The 12,160-nt window shown below is 39.1% G+C and overlaps 1 pseudogene; it reads right to left on the bottom strand.

The window, feature by feature from the left end:
- Positions 1-10,232: 10,232 nt before the first annotated feature.
- On the bottom strand, positions 10,233-11,958 carry LOC117312173 (syntenin-1 pseudogene; annotated as a pseudogene).
- Between the last annotated feature and the right edge of the window lie 202 nt (positions 11,959-12,160).

Genomic DNA, 12,160 nt, shown 5'->3' on the forward strand with positions numbered 1-12,160 from the left:
TCTTTGCTGCTACTGCTGCTGTTGTTGTTTTATGAATAATTCCCATACAATAATGAGCTATATTTAAAGTATACAAGTTGATAAGTTTTAATAATGTATATTCCTCTGAGACCATCACCATAATCAAGACAATGAAAATATCCATCGCCCCAAAACTTTCCTCATGACCTTTCATAATCTTTCCTTTTCACTCCTCCCTGTTTTCTCCCTCCTTCCCATCCCAAGCAAATACTGATCACTGTAGATTAGTTTGCATTTTCTAGAATTTTTCAAAATGGAATCTCAGAGTATGTACTCTTTTTCTGGCTTTTTTACTCAGCATAATTATTCTGAGATTCATTCATATTGTTGTATTTGTCAATAGTTTTTCTGTTTGTTTGTTTTTGTTATTATTGCCTAGTTCCACATTCCATTGTCTGGATATACCATGATCTGTTTACTCATTCACCTCTGACATTTGACCTGCTTCCAGGTTTTGGCTATTACATATAAACCTTCTGTAAACCTTCACATACACGTTTCTGGATGAGCAGATGCTTTCATTTCTCTTACGTCAATATCTAGGGGAGGAAAGACTAGGTCACCTATAGGTTAGATACATGTTTAATATTTGAGGAATCTGCCCATCCTATTCCTGCTCTAACAAATTACCAAAAAAAAAAAGTGACTGGCTTAAAACAACACAAATTTATCTCATAGTTCTAGAGGTCAAAATTTTGAGGTCAAGGTGTTGGCCAGGCTGTGTTCCTTCTGGAGGATTCAGGGGAAACTTTATTTGCTTTCCCTTATTAACCACTGATCTGCCTGCATTCCCTAGGCTCATGGTCTCTTTCTCTAACTTCCTGCTTCTGTGATCACATCTCCTACTACTGACTCTTATCCCATACCTCCCTCTTATAAGGACCTTTGTGATTATATTATACTCATCTGGATAATCCAGGATAATCCCCTGGATCTCTAAGATCTTTCACTTAATCACATCTACAAATTCCCTTTACCATGAAATCTACACACAGGTTCCAGGCATTAAGATATGAACATTTCTGAGGAGCCATTATTCAACCCACCAATCTGTCTTCTGAAGAGGTTGTATAATTTTACATCCCCATCAGGGGGATAAGGGAGTTCTAGTTCCTCCACATCCTTACCAACACTTGTTAGTCATTTTTTTTTTTTTTTAAACATCTTTATTGGAGTATAATTGCTTTACAATGGTATGTTAGTTTCAGCTTCACAACAAAATGAATCAGTTATATATACACATATGTTCCCATATCTCTTCCCGCTTGCGTCTCCCTCCCTCCCACCCTCCCTATCCCACCCCTCCAGGCGGTCACAAAGCACCGAGCTGATCTCCCTGTGCTATGCGGCTGCTTCCCACTAGCTATCTACCTTACGTTTGGTAGTGTATATATGTCCATGCCTCTTTATCGCTTTGTCACCGTTTACCCTTCCCCCTCCCCATAGCCTCAAGTCCATTCTCTAGTAAGTCTGTGTCTTTATTCCTGTTTCACCCCTAGGTTTTTCATGACATTTTTTTTTTCTTAAATTCCATATATATGTGTTAGCATACGGTATTTGTCTCTCTCTTTCTGACTTACTTCACTCTGTATGACAGACTCTAGGTCTATCCACCTCATTACAAATAGCTCAATTTCATCTCTTTTTATGGCTGAGTAATATTCCATTGTATATATGTGCCACATCTTCTTTATCCATTCATCCGATGATGGACACTTAGGTTGTTTCCATCTCTGGGCTATTGTAAATAGAGCTGCAATGAACATTTTGGTACATGACTCTTTTTGAATTATGGTTTTCTCAGGGTATATGCCCAGTAGTGGGATTGCTGGGTCATATGGTAGTTCTATTTGTAGCTTTTTAAGGAACCTCCATACTGTTCTCCACAGTGGCTGTATCAATTTACATTCCCACCAACAGTGTAAGAGGGTTCCCTTTTCTCCACACCCTCTCCAGCATTTGTTGTTTCTAGATTTTTTGATGATGGCCATTCTGACTGGTGTGAGATGATATCTCATTGTCGTTTTGATTTGCATTTCTCTAATGATTAGTGATGTTGAGCATTCTTTCATGTGTTTGTTGGCACTCTGTATATCTTCTTTGGAGAAATGTCTATTTAGGTCTTCTGCCCATTTTTGGATTGGGTTGTTTGTTTTTTTGTTATTAAGCTGCATGAGCTGCTTGTAAATTTTGGAGATTAATCCTTTGTCACTTGTTTCATTTGCAAATATTTTCTCCCATTCTGAGGGTTGTCTTTTGGTCTTCTTTATGGTTTCCTTTGCTGTGCAAAAGCTTTTAAGTTTCATTAGGTCCCATTTGTTTACTTTTGTTTTTATTTCCATTTCTCTAGGAGGTGGGTCAAAAAGGACCTTGCTGTGATTTATGTCATAGAGTGTTCTGCCTATGTTTTCCTCTAAGAGTTTGATAGTTTCTGGCCTTACATTTAGGTCTTTAATCCATTTTGAGTTTATTTTTGTGTATGGTGTTAGGGAGTGATCTAATCTCATACTTTTACATGTAGCTGTCCAGTTTTCCCAGCACCACTTATTGAATAGGCTGTCCTTTCTCCACTGTACATTTCTGCCTCCTTTGTCAAAGACAAGGTGACCATATGTGCGTGGGTTTATCTCTGGGCTTTCTATCCTGTTCCATTGATCTATATTTCTGTTTTTGTGCCAGTACCATACTGTCTTGATTACTGTAGCTTTGTAGTATAGTCTGAAGTCAGGAAGCCTGATTCCTCCAGCTCCATTTTTCTTTCTCAAGATTGCTTTGGCTATTCGGGGTCTTTTGTGTTTCCATACAAATTGTGAAATTTTTTGTTCTAGTTCTGTGAAAAATGCCAGTGGTAGTTTCATAGGGATTGCATTGAATCTGTAGATTGCTTTGGGTAGTAGAGTCATTTTCACAATGTTGATTCTTCCAATCCAAGAACATGGTATATCTCTCCATCTATTTGTATCATCTTTAATTTCTTTCATCAGTGTCTTATAATTTTCTGCATACAGGTCTTTTGTCTCCTTAGGTAGGTTTATTCCTAGGTATTTTATTCTTTTTGTTGCAATAGTAAATGGGAGTGTTTTCTTGATTTCACTTTCAGATTTTTCATCATTAGTATATAGGAATGCCAGAGATTTCTGTGCATTAATTTTGTATCCTGCAACTTTACCAAATTCATTGATTAGCTCTAGTAGTTTTCTGGTAGCATCTTTAGGGTTCTCTATGTATAGGATCATGTCATCTGCAAACAGTGACAGCTTTACTTCTTCTTTTCCGATTTGGATTCCTTTTATTTCCTTTTCTTCTCTGATTGCTGTGGCTAAAACTTCCAAAACTATGTTGAATAAGAGTGGTGAGAGTGGGCAACCTTGTCTTGTTCCTGATCTTAGTGGAAATGCTTTCAGTTTTTCACCATTGAGGATGATGTTTGCTGTGGGCTTGTCATATATGGCCTTAATTATGTTGAGGAAAGTTCCCTCTATGCCTACTTTCTGCAGGGTTTTTATCATAAATGGGTGTTGAATTTTGTCAAAAGCTTTCTCTGCATCTATTGAGATGATCATATGGTTTTTCTCCTTCAATTTGTTAATATGGTGTATCACGTTGATTGATTTGCGTATATTGAAGAATCCTTGCATTCCTGGAATAAACCCCACTTGATCATGGTGTATGATCCGTTTAATGTGCTGTTGGATTCTGTTTGCTAGTATTTTGTTGAGGATCTTTGCATCTATGTTCATCAGTGATATTGGCCTGTAGTTTTCTTTCTTTGTGACATCCTTGTCTGGTTTTGGTATCAGGGTGATGGTGGCCTCGTAGAATGAGTTGGGGAGTGTTCCTCCCTCTGCTATATTTTGGAAGAGTCTGAGAAGGATAGGTGATAGCTCTTCTCTAAACGTTTGATAGAATTCACCTGTGAAGCCATCTGGTCCTGGGCTTTTGCTTGTTGGAAGATTTTTAATCACAGTTTCAATTTCAGTGCTTGTGATTGGTCTGTTCATATTTTCTATTTCTTCCTGATTCAGTCTTGGCAGGTTGTGCCTTTCTAAGAATTTGTCCATTTCTTCCAGGTTGTCCATTTTATTGGCATAGAGTTGCTTGTAGTAATCTCTCATGATCTTTTGTATTTCTGCAGTGTCAGTTGTTACTTCTCCTTTTTCATTTCTAATTCTATTGATTTGAGTCTTCTCCCTTTTTTTCTTGATGAGTCTAGCTAATGGTTTATCAATTTTGTTTATCCTTTCAAAGAACCAGCTTTTAGTTTTATTGATCTTTGCTATCGTTTCCTTCATTTCTTTTTCATTTATTTCTGATCTGATTTTTATGATTTCTTTCCTCCTGCTAACTTTGGGTTTTTTTTGTTCTTCTTTCTCTAATTGCTTGAGGTGCAAGGTTAGGTTGTTTATTCGAGATGTTTCCTGCTTCTTAAGGTGGGCTTGTATTGCTATAAACTTCCCCCTTAGAACTGCTTTTGCTGCATCCCACAGGTTTTGGGTCGTTGTGTCACCATTGTCATTTGTTTCTAGGTATTTTTTGATTTCCTCTTTGATTTCTTCAGTGATCACTTCATTATTAAGTAGTGTATTGTTTAGCCTCCATGTGTTTGTATTTTTTACAGATCTTTTCCTGTAATTGATATCTAGTCTCATGGCGTTGTGGTCAGAAAAGATACTTGATACAATTTCAATTTTCTTAAATTTACCAAGGCTTGATTTGTGACCTAAGATATGATCTATCCTGGAGAATGTTCCATGGGCACTTGAGAAAAATGTGTATTCTGTTGTTTTTGGATGGAGTGTCCTATAAATATCAATTAAGTCCATCTTGTTTAATGTATCATTTAAAGCTTGTGTTTCCTTATTTATTTTCATTTTGGATGATCTGTCCATGGGTGAAAGTGGGGTGTTTAAGTCCCCTACTATGAATGTGTTACTGTCGATTTCCCCTTTTATGGCTGTTAGTATTTGCCTTATGTATTGAGGTGCTCCTATGTTGGGTGCATAAATATTTACAATTGTTATATCTTCTTCTTGGATCGATCCCTTGATCATTATGTAGTGTCCTTCTTTGTCTCTTTTAATAGTCCTTATTTTAAAGTCTATTTTGTCTGATATGAGAATTGCTACTCCAGCTTTCTTTTGGTTTCCATTTGCATGGAATATCTTTTTCCATCCCCTTACTTTCAGTCTGTATGTGTCTCTAGGTCTGAAGTGGGTCTCTTGTAGACAGCATATATAAGGGTCTTGTTTTTGTATCCATTCAGCTAATCTGTGTCTTTTGGTGGGAGCATTTAGTCCATTTACATTTAAGGTAATTATCGATATGTATGTTCCTATTCCCATTTTCTAAATTGTTTTGGGTTCGTTATTATAGGTCTTTTCCTTCTCTTGTGTTTCTTGCCTAGAGAAGATCCTTTAGCATTTGTTGTAAAGCTGGTTTGGTGGTGCTGAACTCTCTCAGCTTTTGCTTGTCTGTAAAGGTTTTAATTTCTCCATCAAATCTGAATGAGATCCTTGCTGGGTAGAGTAGTCTTGGCTGCAGGTTTTTCTCCTTCATCACTTTCAGTATGTCCTGCCACTCCCTTCTGGCTTGTAGGGTTTCTGCTGAGAGATCAGCTGTTAACCTTATGGGGATTCCCTTATGTGTTATTTGTTGTTTTTCCCTTGCTGCTTTTAATATGTTTTCTTTGTATTTAATTTTTGACAGTTTGATTAATATGTGTCTTGGCGTATTTCTCCTTGGATTTATCCTGTATGGGACTCTCTGTGCTTCCTGGACTTGATTAACTATTTCCTTTCCCATATTAGGGAAGTTTTCAACTATAATCTCTTCAAATATTTTCTCAGTCCCTTTCTTTTTCTCTTCTTCTTCTGGAACCCCTATAATTCGAATGTTGGTGCGTTTAATGTTGTCCCAGAGGTCTCTGAGACTGTCCTCAGTTCTTTTCATTCTTTTTCTTTATTCTGCTCTGCATTGGTTATTTCCACTATTTTATCTTCCAGGTCACTTATCCGTTCTTCTGCCTCAGTTATTCTGCTATTGATCCCATCTAGAGTACTTTTAATTTCATTTATTGTGTTGTTCATAATTGCTTGTTTCATCTTTAGTTCTTCTAGGTCCTTGTTAACTGATTCTTGCATTTTGTCCATTCTATTGTCCATTCTATCTCCAAGATTTCGGATCAACCTTACTATCATTATTCTGAATTCTTTTTCAGGTAGACTGCCTATTTCCTCTTCATTTATTAGGTCTGGTGGGTTTTTATCTTGCTCCTTCATCTGCGGTGTGTTTTTCTGTCTTTTCATTTTGCTTATCTTACTGTGTTTGGGGTCTCCTTTTTTGCAGGCTGAAGGTTCGTAGTTCCTGTTGTTTTTTGTGTCTGTCCCAGTGGCTAAGGTTGGTTCAGTGGGTTGTGTAGGCTTCCTGGTGGAGGGGACTAGGGCCTGTGTTCTGGTGGATGAGGCTGGATCTTGTCTTTCTGGTGGGCAGGTCCACGTCTGGTGATGTGTTTTGGGGTGTCTGTAGACTTATTATGATTTTGGGCAGCCTCTCTGCTAATGGGTGGGGTTGTATTCCTGTCTTGCTAGTTGTTTGGCATAGGATGTCCAGCCCTGTGGCTTGCTGGTCGTTGAGTGAAGCTGGGTGCTGGCGTTGAGATGGAGATCTCTCGGAGATTTTTGCTGTTTGATATTATGTGCAGCTGGGAGGCCTCTTGTGGACCAGTGTCCTGAAGTTGGTTCTCCCACCTCAGAGGCACAGCACTGACTCCTGGCTGCAGCCCCAAGAGCCTTTCATCCACAGGGCTTCTTAATTTGGGATGATTCGTTGTCTATTCAGGTATTCCACAGATGCAGGGTATATCAAGTTGATTGTGGAGCTTTAATCCGCTGCTCCTGAGGCTGCTGGGAGAGATTTCCCTTTCTCTTCTTTGTTCTCACAGTTCCCAGGGGCTCAGCTTTGGATTTGGCCCCGCCTGTGCGTGTAGGTCCCCGGAGGGTGTCTGTTCTTTGCTCAGACAGGACGGGGTTAAAGGAGCCGCTGATTCAGAGGCTCTGGCTCACTCAGGCCGGGGGGTAGGGAGGGTCACGGAGTGTGGGGCGGGCCTGCGGCGGCAGAGGCCGGCGTGACGTTGCAGCCTGAGGCGCGCCGTGCGTTCTCCCGGGGGAGTTGTCCCTGGATCCCGGGACCCCGGCAGTGGCGGGCTGCACAGGCTCCCCGGAAGGGCGTGTGGCTAGTGACCTGTGTTCGCACACAGGCCTCCTGGTGGCGGCAGCAGCGGCCCTAGCGTCTCATGTCTGTCTCTGGGCTCCGCACTTCTAGCCGCGGCTAGCGCCCGTCCCTGGAGCGCTCTCAAGCAGCGTTCTTAATCCCCTCTCCTCGTGCACCAGGAAACAAAGAGGGACGTAAAAGTCTCTTGCCTCTTCGGCAGGTCCAGACTTTTCCCCGGACTCTCTCGCGGTGCACTAACGCCCTGCAGGCTGTGTTCACGCCGCCAACCCCAGTCCTCTCCCGGCGCTCCGACAAAAGCCCTTGTTAGTCATTTTTATGTTAATCATTCTAATAGGTTTATATTGAAATCTCATTGTCATTTTAATTTGTACTTCTTGAATAACAGATGCTGAACATCTTTTCATATACTTCTTTGCCATTTGTAAATCTTCTTAGGTGAAGTGTCTGTTCACATCTTTTTCCATTTATTTATTGCCCATTTTGTGGTTGTTTTGCTGTTGGATATTAAGAGTTCTTTATATATTCTGAATACCAATCTGTTATTAGATATGATTTGCAATATTTTATGCCAACCTGTGGCTTCTCTATTCTCTTAACAGTGTCTTTCAAAGAGCAGAAGTTTTTCACTTTGATTAGTTTCAATTTATAAAGTTTTTCTTTCATAAGTTGGGCTTTTGGTGTCGTATCTAAAAAATCTTTGCCTAATCTAAAGTCAAAAAGATTTTCTCTTGTGTTTTCTTCTAGACCTTTTATAGTTTTAGTTCTTATGTTTAGGTTTATGGTCCATTTTGAATCAAGCTTTGTGTATGGTGCAAGACATGAATTAAAGTTCTTTGTTTTGCCTATAAATATCTAATTGTTCTAGCACCACTGGTTGAAAAGTCCAACCTTTCTCCACTGAATTGCCTTTGTGCCCTCAGTTGTCCATATATGTGTGTGAGTCTATTTTCACAATCTCTGGTCTATTACATTCATCTATTTGTCTATCTGTATACCATTAGCACACTGTTTAGGTTACCATAATTTATAATACTTGAAAGCAGACAATGTTAAGTCCTCCAACTTTGTTCTTTTCTCAGTTGCCTTGGTATTTTGGGTCTTTTGCCTTTTTCATTTGAATTTTATAATTATCTTGCAATGCATATGTAAAAGCCTGTGGGAATTATGATTGGGATTATATTAAATTTCTAGATCATTTTGAGGAGAAATGACATCATGGCAACATTGATTCTCCTGACCGATGAACACTATATATCTCTCCATTATTGAGTTCTTCTCAACAATGTTTTTGTAGATTTCAGTATATACATGTCTTACTTACCTTTTGTCAAATATAACTCTAAGTATTTTCATATTTTGATGCTATTTTAAATAGTGATTTTTCTTTCAAATTCTGATTGTTCATTGCTAGTTTATACAAATACAATTGATTTTTGTGTATTGATGTTGCATCTTACAAACTTGATAACTCATTTATTAGATCTAGTAGTTTTTTATTTTAACATCTTTATTGGAGTATAACTGCTTTACAATGGTGTGTTAGTTTCTGCTGTATAACAAAGTGAATCAGCTATACATATACATATATCCCCATACCTCCTCCCTCTTGCATCTCTTTCCTACCTCTAGGTGTGTCCTCTAGGTGGACACAAAGCACCCAGCTGATCTCCCTGTGCTATGCGGTTGCTTCCCACTAGCTATTTTACATTTGGTAGTGTATATATGTCCATGCCACTCTCTCACTTCATCCCAGCTTACCCTTCCCCCTCCCTGTGTCCTCAAGTCCATTCTCTACATCTGCGTCTTTATTCCTGTCCTGCCCCTAGGTTCTTCAGAACTTTTTTTTTTTAGATTCCATATATATGTGTTAGCATATGGTATTTGTTTTTCTTTTTCTGACTTACTTCACTCTGTATGACAGTCTCTAGGTCCATCCACCTCACTACAAATAACTCAATTTCGTTTCTTTTTATGGCTGAGTAATATTCCATCATATATATGTGCTACATCTTATTTATCCATTCATCTGTCAGTGGACACTTAGGTTGCTAGTAGCTTTTTTTAGACATTGAATCCTCTACATAGAATATTATGTTGTCTGTGAATAAAGACAGTTTTATTTCTTCTTTTCCAAACTGAATGTCTTTTTTCTCCTTTGGTTTGTGTTATAAATTTCCTTATAACTACTAATTTAGTGGCATCCAACAGATTTTCATATGTTGTGATTTCATTTTCATTCAGTTCACAGTTCTTTCTAATTTCCCTTTTGATTTCTTCTTTGACCCATGTGTAATTTAGAAATGTGTTGTTTGGTTTCCAAATATTTGGTGGTTTTCCAGAGATTCTTCTGTTATTGGTTTCTAATTTAGTTCCACTGTGGCCAGAGAACATACTTTGTATAACTTCTATCTTTTTAAAGATATTGAGACTTCTATGGCCCAGAATATGATCTTCGTAAATATTCTATACGCACTTGAAAATAAATGTCTGCACCTGAAAATAAACTGTTAGTATTGAGTGTTCTATAAATGCCAATTAGGTCAGGCTGGTTAATTGTCTTTCAAGTCGTATATCTTAACAAGTTTTCTGTCTTGTTTTATCAACTATTGAGAGAATTATATTGAAATATCTGATTATAATTGTGGATTTGTCTATTTCTCCTTGCAGTTCTGTTTTTTTTTTTAAACTCTAACTTTATTTATACATTTTCAATTAAAATAGAATAGTCATAAACCAAAGAGAAGGAAAAACAAATCAGGATGAAGTGTCGCTGTCATTCTGTTTGCAGGGAGGGGTCAGGAAACGGAACAAATGATAGCATTCTAAGACATCCCAGAGCAGCTGGGTTACATGTAAGTGCCTAAAACCAGGTATTACCCCACTTAATCTACACATGGAAAAGAAGTCAAAGTTTCTCCTATTGAGCACAAGAATTTTTACATTATATAGTGATTCATTTCTCAGAAAGTGATACCAGTAACTTTGAGAGGAGAGATTTCCATTACACAAGGACTAGAAAATCTCAAATGCAGCTAAGCAGCTGTGCTATGCTCAGCATGTACCATTACACTGCTCTGGGCTAGTGTCCGTTTAACAGAGAACTGCACTGGGGGTTTGAGAAAGGCAGCAATAGTTTGGCTTTTATTCTAGAGGCTTAACGTTGTTATGGTGACAGTCCAAGCATATTAAGTAAAGGTAGTTAAAACGTAATGCTAGTCAATACAGTCTCTTGCAGCCTACATACACTACATAATAATGCTTACATGGAATGAAACCAGTGTTACTTAATTGGTGTTTTATACAAACAGAACTGAAAGAAAAAAGTAATCATTCTAAATGTACTATGGGTAACAGTAAAAATGCACACATACCATAGAACTAAAGTGATATGAACAGCACTACCTGATACCCAGGACTGAAGGTGACTGGTTCCAACAGAGCTGAGCCTGTATCAGTGGGTCTCCAGTAAAGACACTAGTCTACAAAAGTAAGTCTTTCAACTGTAAAATCAGGATAAGGCTACAACTATCTTGAAGTCTGAACAAGATACCGGATCGGACAGTAAGATCCCCAGCCCTGCTGTAAGACAGGAAATACGCCTGCTGGCTCCTAGAAAGCTTCATGTGCATAATAGAAAGGTACGTTGCCAGAGATGTAAACGGGAGAACTTGAGTGAAGTTTCCATTGCGCCGCGGCTTCGAAACCTCAGGAATGGTGTGATCCATCAAGCTTTTCATAATGCTCGGGGCCATCCGTTTAATAATATGTTCAAATATAAAAGCAGGCATGATTGTAATAGTAACTACATTCCCAGCTGTTGACAGTATGTCTGCGATTTGAGAGTCCTTCAATCCAATGACGTTCTGTCCGTTGACCTCACAGATGTTGTGTTCCGTGAGAAGACCGTTTCTAGCTGCAGAACTATCTTTCACTATGGATGTGATTTTTCCATTTTTAAAGACAAAGCCAACATGTCCAGTACTGTCCTTATGCATGGTAATTGTCCGTTCAAAGGGCCTGTCACGAATGGTCATAGTGATCTTCTCTCCAAAAGTCTGCTTGAGCACCTTGTGTGCTCGGTCGGAGCTCCAGCCAGCACAGTTCTCCCCGTTGATCTGGAGCACCTGGTCCCCGAATCGCAGACCAACCAGCGAGGACGGAGAATTGGCCTGGACTAGCTGAACAAATATACCATTATCTATGGATTTAAGCCTGAGCCCGATTTTTCCATCTTGATCCTTACACAAAATGACTTCCCGAATCCCTTGCTTAATTTCTGCTCTGCGGATTCCAGTATCATTACCAGTTACAGGAGCCACCATATAGTTCATGCTGGAAGCTCTTCCTACCAACTGCCCCTGACTTGGTGCTCCAGGGACCACGGCCATATTTGCACGTATTTCTTCTTCATTTAAACTCAGGCCCATGTACTGAGAGAGCTCCGGATACAGTTTAGGATAGAGAGTTCCATCTTGAGAGATGGGAGCAGAAGCTTCAGATAGAATCGCTGGATTGGCAGGGTTTGCAGAAAAGGCAGCCTGAGCCTGAATCACCTTGTCTACCTTCAGGTCTTCAAGAGATGGGTACAGAGACATTTTTGCAGGATTTTCCGAGGCCGCAGGGACGCACACACTGCAGCCGCCGCCGGTCACTGGCTCAGACTTCCAAGACCCAGAGAGAGGAGAACGGTGCGCCGCAGTTCTGTTTTTGTTTCATGTATTTTGAAGCAAAGATCTCTGTTCTGTTTTCGAGAGTATGAACCTTCAGGAACATTATTTCTTCCAGATAAATTGACACCTCTATTATTATGTAATGACCTTCTTTAACCCAAGTAATAATCTTTGCTCTGAAATCTACTTTATGTTATTAATATAGCCACTCCAACTTTCTTTTGACTAATGTTAACATA

The sequence above is a fragment of the Tursiops truncatus genome, chromosome 4, assembly GCF_011762595.2.
Source record: "Tursiops truncatus isolate mTurTru1 chromosome 4, mTurTru1.mat.Y, whole genome shotgun sequence".
Lineage (NCBI taxonomy): Eukaryota > Metazoa > Chordata > Mammalia > Artiodactyla > Delphinidae > Tursiops > Tursiops truncatus.